General features: G+C 44.2%; 1 protein-coding gene and 1 long non-coding RNA gene across 2 annotated transcripts in view; one reads left to right on the top strand and one right to left on the bottom strand.

The window, feature by feature from the left end:
• Positions 1-10,058, top strand: part of LOC125611066 — a 15,363-nt gene extending 5,305 nt beyond the window's left edge. Inside the window, exons 2-4 of the long non-coding RNA XR_007341185.1 lie at positions 3,595-3,600; positions 4,085-4,091; positions 10,047-10,058. This is a non-coding gene — a long non-coding RNA (uncharacterized LOC125611066). The remainder of the gene's footprint in view (positions 1-3,594; positions 3,601-4,084; positions 4,092-10,046) is intronic.
• Scd5 (stearoyl-CoA desaturase 5) overlaps positions 1-10,790 on the bottom strand; it is a 141,248-nt gene that overhangs the window by 115,378 nt on the left and 15,080 nt on the right. The window lies entirely within an intron of this gene.

Below are 10,790 nucleotides of genomic sequence, written 5' to 3'. Positions count from 1 at the left end.
TGCAAAAATATATATATATATATATATATATATATATATATATATGTAATGTGAGGGAGATAAGCAAAATATAACATGGTTAATCTGGGTAAAGGGAGTATCTTGGTACATGATCATTACTTATACCATCCTTGAAACCTTTATATAAATTTAATTGGGTTGGGATGGGCACTAGGGATTTGATCCAGAGATGCTTTCCCACTGAGGCACATCTCCAGCTCCTTTTTTAAATTTTTTGAGACAAAATCTCACTAAGTTGCTTAAAGCCTTGCTAAATTGCTGAAGCTGGCCTTGAATTTGCAATCTTCCTGTCTCAGCTTCCCAAGTCCTTGGGATTACAGGAATGGGCCAACACGCCCAGCTCTAAGTTTAAAATTATATAAAAATAAAAGCTCACAAAAACAAAAATTTCTCAACTACCTACAGAAATGCATTTGTTTATTTCCCTCCCAGACCCTTTCTATAAACTTCCTGTCATGACCTAATATAGAATAGAATATTTGTAACATTTTCCCCCTCATAACCTTCTCTCCCTTTGTCTCCAACAACTATGACTATCAGAGCAGAAGTGCCTGAAAGCCCTAAGGATTGAAGGGTCGTGGCTGACCTGACACTGCTCCCAGCTCTTCTGTTGCCCTTGCTCTACATCCAGATTCCAGTAAGAAATTTGTTGGATTTTTAGATATCTCATCTATCCTTAGTGACAACAGAAAGTAGCCCCTTTGCACTTTCTCCCTAACCCTCCTCATCCAGTGAAATACTTGCTAAATATAAGCAATGGCGAGAATAAATATGGGCTTGAATATTCTTTCAGTGAAAAGGCAGCGTGGCCAACATCATCAGAGCCTCTCCTTGGTACTCACCTTTTCCACGTTGCCAAAGACTTCTTACTCCCAGCTCCTCCAATTCTTTGCCTGAAAACTTTTCCCAGCACAGGAAACAGAATTATTGGGATGTTAATGTCCTCGAGAGCACTCCTCAGCCAATGGTGGACAACATGGTGGATAAATTCCTCCTCGTTCCTCATCCTCAGAGGCATTTTTCAATCTATACAACCTCCCAAATGTCCCCAGGGAGTCTGAACCCATCTGTCCACAATGGTAACTGGTTTATTATTAATATTAACATACTCTGGGTTGACTGCTTTCTCACCCCCGTGTCACTTCCCTTCCCTTCCTGAGCTCACTTTCCTAACAACAATTAACACTCAAGTTCTTCTCAGGCTCCTCTTTTGGGGAGAACCACAGGTGATATTTCAAGAAGGAAAAGAAACCAGTTTCACTTGGGACCTACCAACAGAGGTGGATGCCATACCTTTTTATTTTATTCAACTTTCACAACAACTCATAAGATGTAAATACCTTGTTTTTGCAGACAGTGGACAAGTGGCTTAGAAAAATGAATATTTGACTCAAGATAGCACAGGTTGGGGAGGCTTGGGAGAGGGTAGGATTCAAACCTAGACCCATGCCTGCCTCTACACCATGCTTCCTGAATTTCTTCATTAATCTTGGCAGGCCATTACTGACCATTTTGCCTGAAATTCTTCAGGGACAAATGACTTTGCATTTATTCTTTTTTTCAAGAGTATAAGATAGTAAATAAGGGAAAAATGGTATCCAAGGAGTTTAGTTCCATTCCTTGCACATCTGCTGCATGATCACCTGCAGCATCCTATAAGTAGTCCCTGTCCCCAGGGAGCTTCCAGTCCAAGCAGAGAGACACCCTCACCAAGAAGGGCCCTAGAATGTGTTAGGATTTAAGGCACAGAGGTACATTTAGGAGGCTTCTGTAGCCCAACCTGGGGTTTCAGGCAAAGCCCAGCCTAAGTCTTAAAGGATGTGTTTTAAACACCTTTTTCGCTGCTGTGACTAAAAGATTTGATGGGAACAATTGTAAAGGAGGAAAGGTTTATTTAAGGGCTGGTGGTTTCAGAGGTCTCAGTCCATAGAAGGCTGGCTCCATTCCTTGGGGCTCCAGGTCAGGCAGAATACCATGGCAAAAGAGTGCAGCAGGAAAAAAAGCAGCCCACATGACGAACAGACAGCAGAGAGAGATGAACTCCACTCACCAGATACAAAATTCATACCCCAAAGGCACATCCCCCAATGAGCCACCTCCTCCAGCCACACCCTACCCACCTTCAGTTCTCACTCAGTTAATCCCACCAGAGGATTAACTCACTGATTGGGTTAAGACTCTTATAACCCAATCATTTCACCTCTGAATGTTCTTGCCTTGTCTCACATGAGCTTTGTGGGGGACACCTAATATCCAAATCATAACAGGATGCAAGAATATGTAGGGATGTGATCAAAGATATTTTAATGGCAAAATCAGTAGAATGCAGGAACTAATGAATGTGGGAGTTGAGACAGAGGAATAAATCTAGAGTTTTGGCTTGAGAAACCAGATAGAAGGTGGTACCACTAACCAAGATTGAGGATGCAAAAGAACCAGCAGACCGAAAGATGCAGGAGCCATTTTTTTCACCTATCACTAGAGTGGACTGTGACAGGCATCCTCTGAGTGTGCCAGGTAAGCTTTCCCAACATTCCTTTTTCAGAGTCAGTCTCTTGGGCACATGGGTAGGCACTTGCCCCAGGTCTGGCCAATTATGGCATCCCACCCTTTGGCAGTAACTAGGAGCAGGCAAATGGCCTAGGTCAGTTAGTTTTGACTGATTAATAAACATACCCCCACACTCAATGACTTAAAGCAATAATTTATAATTTCTCACAAGTCTATGGGTTTGCTAGGTGAGTGGGTCTTTGGGTCTAGGGTGGTCTTCTTCATATCGGAAGCCTCAGCTGTAATGGCTGGGCCCCTCTGTCTCCTGATCCCTCATCCTCCAACTGGCAGCCTGGGCTTCCTCACAGAGGCAGAGAGGTTTAAGACCAGGAGCTTCCCAGACCCCAGTTCCCTCCCCATCCCTGTCAAGCACAATCAGATGGGGTGCTCCCATGCTGCATTGCACAGTACCCCGTGTGTCCCTCTTTACAGCATTTACACTGCTTGCTTAATCATTGGACACTCTTTGTTTCATGAGGACAGTGATTGTGCCCATTTTATTCACTGCCTCTTCATGAAGTATGGTATCTAATAGGTGCTTGGGAATTACTTGGGTGATGAATGAGGGGTTGTAAGGAATCCAGTTTCAACAAGTGTCATGGGTTTACTTGAGACAGAGACCTCATGGACAGGGCAACATTCTGAATTTCACAGCACTGCCCTGCATCATGGGGGGAGCTGACATTTTCCATTCCTGATCAGGTGGGTGACGGCCAGCATTCCAGACTCAGGACCTCACACGGCCTACACGCCAGCTCTGGGGAGACAACAGAGGCTTTCTGATAGGCTTCCTCCTTCTGCATTCTGCAACTGCATGTGTCTTCCCCGGCTGGGTCCTCAGTGCCCAGAAATGGCCTTCAGCTCCCCCCAAAATACATACAGTACTCTTCATTGCTACAAGGATTGCACTGTCCAAAGCCAACCCTTCCTTCTGTCTCTCTCTTCTCTCTCTCTCTCTGTCTCTTACTTCTGCACCTCTTTGTAAGCATCCTGCCTTTCTTTCTCTCCCTGATGCAAGGACAGGCTAGAGTGGCACATATTAGTTATTTTGTCACCCCAAATCAAATCCTCTTGCAAGTGGGAGGCGGGCAGAGGTTGAGTTATGGTTTAGCACTAATCATCTACTCAGAATACCTCCACCTCTCTTTCCTCCGAGGCTTAGAACTCCAGCCCCACAAAATATTGCAAAGTAAGAAAATGACCAGGTGTCTGAAGCAGTTTTTCAACCATAACCCTATCAACATCTTGGACTTGATAGTTCTTTGATATGAGGACCTGTCCTTTAATTATAGGATGTTTAGTGGCATGCTGGTTCTATCCACTAGAGGCTAGTAGCAACCTTCCCTCCAGTTGTAACATCCAAAAATATCTCCAGTCATTGCTAAATTCCTCTCTGTGGGAGAGGGGTCACTGCTGGATGAGAACCACTTGTCTTAAGTCTTAATGGAATAGTACCCAGAAATGTATTCTGAGGAAATTATTAAAGACGTGCATACAGGGGTTGGGGTTGTAGCTCAGAAGTGGAGTGCTTGCCTTGCACATATGAGGCACTGGGTTCAATCCTCAGCACCACATAAAAATAAATAAATAAATAAATGTGTTGTGTCCATCTACAACCAAAAAACAAAAAAAGATGTGCATACAGATGAAGCTTCTAGGATATGGCATGTTTGACAACAGCAACATAGCAACAGCAGAATGACCTAAGCACATCAAAACCTCAGAATAAAAAGCTGCCACTAAAACAACCCATGATCCACATCAATGGGCATAAGAAGATGTTATGATATGTTGACAAGTAAAAAATCAGATAAAACAGGGTCATAGGACAATTGCAGAGAACGAGATCATAGTTAGGCATGGAGAAAAAAACATTCGGAAAGCTACAGTACAAAACGATAATAAATAATAGGTCATAAGTAATAATTCTCTAAAATAAGGAGACAGAAGTAATTTTTTTCTTTTGCTTGCTTATATTTTCTGACTGTCTACAAAGAACAAGTATTATTTAATTTATAAGATGCAAAATAAAGTCTCCAAAAAGAAAAATAACAACTCGAGGTTTGGGGCAATTGTTTCGGTATACAAACAACTTACCAACCACTTTTCCCCAGGAGAAGAATGACCCCTTCTCTTCACACTTTGCTTCTGCCAGATGTTGGAATTTATTGCCTAAGGAAAACAGACCCCAAAGTGTTGCTGTCCTGTCTCTGTGCCCACCCCCATTCTCTTCCACCTACCTTAACTTCCCAGGATTCCAATCAGAGGAACTGACTGATACCAGCTTTGAGAAAGAAGGAATGTGCAGTTCAGCTTTCAGCAATGCTTTACAGGTTGCAACAGGATGAAGTCCCTAAATCTATGGCTCCAACTGTCCTTGGATTGGCCTGGCCACCCACAGCTCACCAAGCTGGGGGTGCTCTCTACAGCAGCCAATATCTCTTCTGCCACAGGCCAAGAAGTTCAGACCCTCGACTCCTCCTTTCCCTCCCATAGTTTGCTAATCAGCCCTCCGGCTTTGCCAGAGTGGAGTGAGAAGAGATGGAATGCAAAACCACTACTTCTGGAAGCTCAGGTCTGGCATGACTCTGGGGTACTGCCTGGGAAAGCACCTCCGGAGGGAAGGGCATGGGTGTATGTGTATTGGTGAGGGAAAGCAGGAGGAACAAAAACATCTGGGTAGCCATATTGAATGGGGCTGGTCCTCAGCAGATGTGCCCTTACTCCCCCTAACCCTCCACCAGTACCAGGAATTGAACTAAAGGACATAGGCAAATACTCTACCACTGAGTCACCTGTCCAGCCTTTGTTATCTATTCTGAGGCAGGATCTCACCACATTGCTGAGGCTGGCCTCAAACTTGCAATCCTCCTGCCTCAATCTCCTGAGTACCTGGGATTATAGGCATGTGCCACCACTGCACCCAGATTGTACACATGCTCTTATGTGGAACTTGTGACCATTATCTGGGCAAAATCCTGGTTGCTAGATAAGCTGCTGGGCACTATTGGCCCTTTTTTAGAGCACCATAAACAATAAGTCTCATGATGTCACACTGGGGTCAGTAACATGATTTCCATTGTATGGATAAAGAACTGAGGTTAAATAAGCTGCCAACACATCTTGAGATTCTTTGGTTGTTATTTTGGTGCTGAGGATTGAGCCCAGGAACTCTAGTGTTCTATGCATGAGCTCTACCCCTGAGCTATAGCCCTAGCCCTTGAAATTCCTAATAATTGTTTAATAAGGTTGCTTTATTTTCATTTTGTACTGGGCTCTGTAAATTATGTTGTTAGTCCAGCTTTGGGGAAAGTTTCTCTATTTCTCATTCCCAGCCTCAGGGCTATCAATAGAGGGCTGGCTTCATGTAAACACACTGAGGGATGTTCTTCCAACCCGGCAGAAACAAAACAAACAAAAGCTCCAAATCTGTGCAACTAACCAACAAAGTCTCCCCCCACAAAAGGAAGCCCCAACCCCTGCCCTTCGAATCTTTGAAAGCTTGAGAGAATACCCCTATTCTTCCTTGGACCCTAAACCCAAGGCCTTGCTGTCATCTCCAGGAGAACCCCAAGTTCAATGACATGGAGCTCTTTCCCCTCTGCACTTTCTGCATACGTCTGCACCACTTTCTTGTTGCTACTGCAACTTTTAGATGGCCTCTTTTTCTAGCCTGTCCTCTCATTCCCTACTCACACACTGTACACACAGTCATAAAGATGTGTGAAAGGAAGATGGAATTCTGCATTCAGGACAGGCCAAGATTTCTCCCCACCCCCATCTTAAGCAAAATGCTCATCTGACAGCTTCCAGAACCTACATTGTCTCCAGCCATAGTTCACCCCAGGGACCTGACCCAAATGGATTGCTCAAACACTGACATCATCAGATGTCTTTTAGAAGGTCCCTAGGAGGGCTGCATGCTTGGGGGGCTGTTCCTGGTCAGCAGGCCCCAAGCTGTAAGCTAACCAGACCATCTCCCAGGAAGGGGAGGAGGAGGTCTGAGATTTTGTGACTTTGATGATTCCTTGATGTCCCCACAACAAAGACAAGTTCTCTTTTAAAAAAAAATTACATATAACTGAGCATTTCTATCCAAGTAGTATTTATAACAACTAGAGGAAGTAATGAAGGTTAGCTTTCTTTGGTGTCTGGGTGTGGTAGGCAGAGTGATAGCCTCCCAAAGGGGTCCCATCCTGGTCTTTGGTATCAAAATATGTTACATTACAGGGTAAAAAGGGAATTAAGGTTGTGGACTGGATTAAGCTTGCTCATTAGCTGACCTTAATCTGGGGAAGAATCCTCTACTATCTGGGTGGGCTCAATGGAATCACAAGGGTCCTTAGAACTGGAAGGGAAGCCGAAGGGGAGGTGGCATGATGTCCTACAAGAAGGATTTGACCTGCCATCACTGGCTTTGAAGATGCAGGAAGGGCCACAGTCAAGGGCAGCAGGCAGCCTCTGCAAGCTGAAAATGCCAAGGAAGTAGGGCTTCCCAAAAGGAATGGAGGGAGACACCTTGATTTAGCACAGTGAGACCTGTGTCCGCCATCTAATCTGTAGATCTCTAAGGTAATAAATCTGTTTTGCTATAAGGCATTTACTTCAGGATAGTTTGTTATGGCAATAAATAGAAAAGTAGCACTTGGGGTCCTCAGGAGCTTGCGCACCTGAATGTCTTTACTAAACAGAGCTGAGCAGAGGTGGGAAGGAAGCACTTGGGGTGCCTGCACTGCTCCCCTCACCATGGTGGAACCATGGCACAATTGTGAGAAGAAAAGAGCAGCTTCTTTTTTCATCCTTGTCCTTTTTTTGTCCCATCATCCTCGGGGATCATACTTGGGTAAAGGGTGCTTATGAACTTACCCGATAAGATCTACTGAGCTCGTTACCTCCCATGTCACCCCCTTCATCCTACCAAGACTTAACTATTCTGCCAATTAAATGCATACTTAGCATGAGCGAGGTCTTGGGCACAATCCCCAGCAAAAAAAGAGGAGGAGGAGGAGGAAAAAAAAATGAGCCATGCAAGTGATTATATTGACTGCAGATTTCCAAGGAATAATGGACAGTACACATAAATGGATACTTACTCCCTATTTATTCTTTCAGGAGATGCTGGCTTCCTCCAGACCAGCAGCACCTACTTAATCTTTTTAAAGTCACAGGCTCCACTCAGAATCTGATGGAAGAAAATGAATGACAGGTATAAAACCTCAGACTCTGTTGTAGGAGGCTTGTAAAAACAAAGCCCTGGAGCAGAACCCTGGCCCAGAACCCTGCTCCAAATGCTGGGACAGCTGAGGGTAAGTTAAAGGCTTTGTAAAGCCTGTTCTTAAAGTCATTTCCAGCTGGGTGTTGTGGTGCTCACCTGTAATCCCAGAGGCTCTGGAGGCTGAGGCAGGAGGATCAAAGCCAGCCTCTCAGCAACTTAGTGAAGCTATAAGCAATCTAGTGAGACCCTGTCTCAAAATAAAAAATAAAAAGGGCTGAGATGTGGCTCAGTGGTTAAGTGCCCTTGAATTCAATCCCTGGTATAAATAAATAAATAAAATATAAAAAAGGACTGGAGATGTGGCTCAGTTAAGTGCCCCTGATTCAATCCCTGGTACAATAAACAAACAAACAAAAAAGTCATTTCCTACTAGCTACTTACTTTGTGCCCTGGGCCATATAAAGCTGGTCCTGTTTCCAACCTATAACACTCCAGAATTATTTTGTAAGTACATGTTCTTTACCACTGGTCTCTGTAATGAGAATAAGATGTGAAGACAATGAAGAATCATGAAAAGGAGCTTTGAGAAATGACTCAGCCAGGGAGCTAGTTTTAGTCAAGGTAACAACAGGCCCTGTAGGCAGAGAGGCACGATATCATGATGCCTTGGTAAATAATACCTGAGTTCCCCCAGAGCGGAGGTGGCCAAGCCTGCCTCTCTTCATGGGCCAAGGGGAGAGATTGACACTCATATCCTTGTTACTTTCACCTAGAGGGTGGTGATGGGAACTTTATCAGAGCTCTGCCACCAGGAACATGAATAGCCAATGCTATCCCAAACCCACTGTCATTCAGAGGTTGCTCACACACCTAGTTCCTAGATTGCTCCTTTGTAGAAAGTCAGAGTCTTCAGGCAATGTCACCTAAGGGTGTTTGGCAGGACTCAGGAATCAGAATTCCCATATCAGCTCAGTGACCTTTGGCAACTGAACACTAACTGCCACTCTGTTTCCTCTAGTGCAAAATGTGAACAAATGTCCACAGTCCCTTATCCAAAATCTTGAGTCAAATGTACTTCAAAGTTTAGAACTTTCCCAGTTTTAGAAAGGTAATACTGTGCGTGCACTCCACAGTCAGGTCCATGTGAGTTTTCCATCAAATACATTCACAGGAAAATTCTAAATACGATAACAATTTATGTCAGATTTTGCCACCAAATAAATTCACTTAGTCAAGTTTTCACTAAAAATCAGTTATGAAATAACTGTTTTCCAAGTATTGCTGCTGTTCATACCATAATTAAGACGCTGTGGCCCTATGACTACTTCACAGAGCTATTGTTAAGTGAAAAGCATTTAGTACGATGCCTGGTGCATAGTAAGCACCTAAATATTATGACGTTTTTAGCCACCAATTCCCCTGCACAATCCACATCCTATGCCCAGAATGTGCTGTTACATCTGCTAGAAATGCCTTTCTCACAATGGTTCTGCCTAAAGTACATCCACCCTGCTCCCTCCAGAGGTAACCTCAGCCATACTCCTTCTCTGGCCATCCCTGCCTACTTCTGTCCTGATGCAACAGATAATTGGCCTAGATCCATCTCTCCTTCTAGAGCAGTGGTCAACCAGCAGGCCCCATGGTAAACCTGATTGGTTGGTTGGTTGGTCAGTTGGTCCATCTGTCTTAATGGACTGTGGGGTGGAACAGTTGTCCCTCCCAGACTTGTTCAGTCAACTAGCTGTCCCTCCCCACCAGCTGAGGGTGATGGAGGTCTTCTTATGGGTCAGAACAATACCCTGTATATTTTCAGCACCTGGCCCAGAATAGGCCCATGTTCACAAAAGTGTAGGAAATGGGATTTAATGAGACATCTAAATCTCCTAGCCTTCCTGTCTCCAAGCAGGTGCAGAAAAGCATATTCCAAAAGGGCTCCCTCAGGGCTCCTGAACTGAGCACAGACAAGAACACCAATATGCATACTCAGTGTCATCACAACAGTGTTTAGAGAACCTCTTTTGCATCTTAAAATACTTTATCTTTTTCATAAACCCAATTAATATCTACTAGAAATGGCCCTGGTCTCGGAGATACTTGGGGGATTAATTAGCACTTTAGCTATTCAGCAAAGATTTATCTGAGTCAAAAATCTCTCCCTCCAGCCTGGAGACTGAAGACACACCTGGCTACCCAGAGCCCAGCTGGCCCTCTGCCTCTCCAGAGGCCTGCTGCTCTTACAGCCAGGGGCAGTGTGACACAGGGTCAAGGGGCTGCTTTGCTTTTAGCACTTTGATTTGCTTCTTCCCCATGAAGATTCCAGTGGATAGAAGCAGGGCCTGGCTGTTTGGAAGGCTCTCTGCCCACTCTTTGCCTTGCCTTCACATAGCTGAGTGAGAGCAACCTGGAAGCACTCCTCTGAGGAAGGCTAAATGAGCCTCAAGATCTCAAAAAGCTTTAGTAATGGCCTGAGAATCTCTCATGCTAAACGAAAAAAGCACTTGGAGGCACATCTTCTTCCCAGATTAGGGAGGGGGAAATTCTACAGCAGAAGAAGTGATGCTGCGATTTGACTGTGTCCCCAAAGTTCATATGTTGGAAACTTGAGCCCCAGTCATGATGTTAGGAGGCGGGGCCTAAAGGGAGGCATTTGGGTGGAGGGCACCTCCTTCAAAAGTAGATTAATGGATTCCTTAAAAAAGGGTGAGTTTCAAAATGGATCAAGGAGCTTGATATCAAATCAGAGACACGGCATCTGATAGAAGAAAAAGTTGGCTACGATCTACATATTGTGGGGTCAGGCTCCAAATTCTTCAATAGGACATCCATAGCACAAGAGTTAATAACTAGAATCAACAAATGGGACTTACTCAAACTAAAAAGTTTTTTCTCAGCAAAAGAAACAATAAGAGAGGTAAATAGGGAGCCTACATCCTGGGAACAAATCTTTACTCCTCACACTTCAGATAGAGCCCTAATATCCAGAGTATACAAAGAACTCAAAAAA

The sequence above is a fragment of the Marmota marmota genome, unplaced genomic scaffold (genome assembly GCF_001458135.2).
Source record: "Marmota marmota marmota unplaced genomic scaffold, marMar, whole genome shotgun sequence".
Taxonomy (NCBI): Eukaryota; Metazoa; Chordata; class Mammalia; order Rodentia; family Sciuridae; genus Marmota; species Marmota marmota.
The sequence above is the reverse complement of the archived record's forward strand: the minus strand, read 5'-3'. Positions and strand labels throughout refer to the sequence as shown.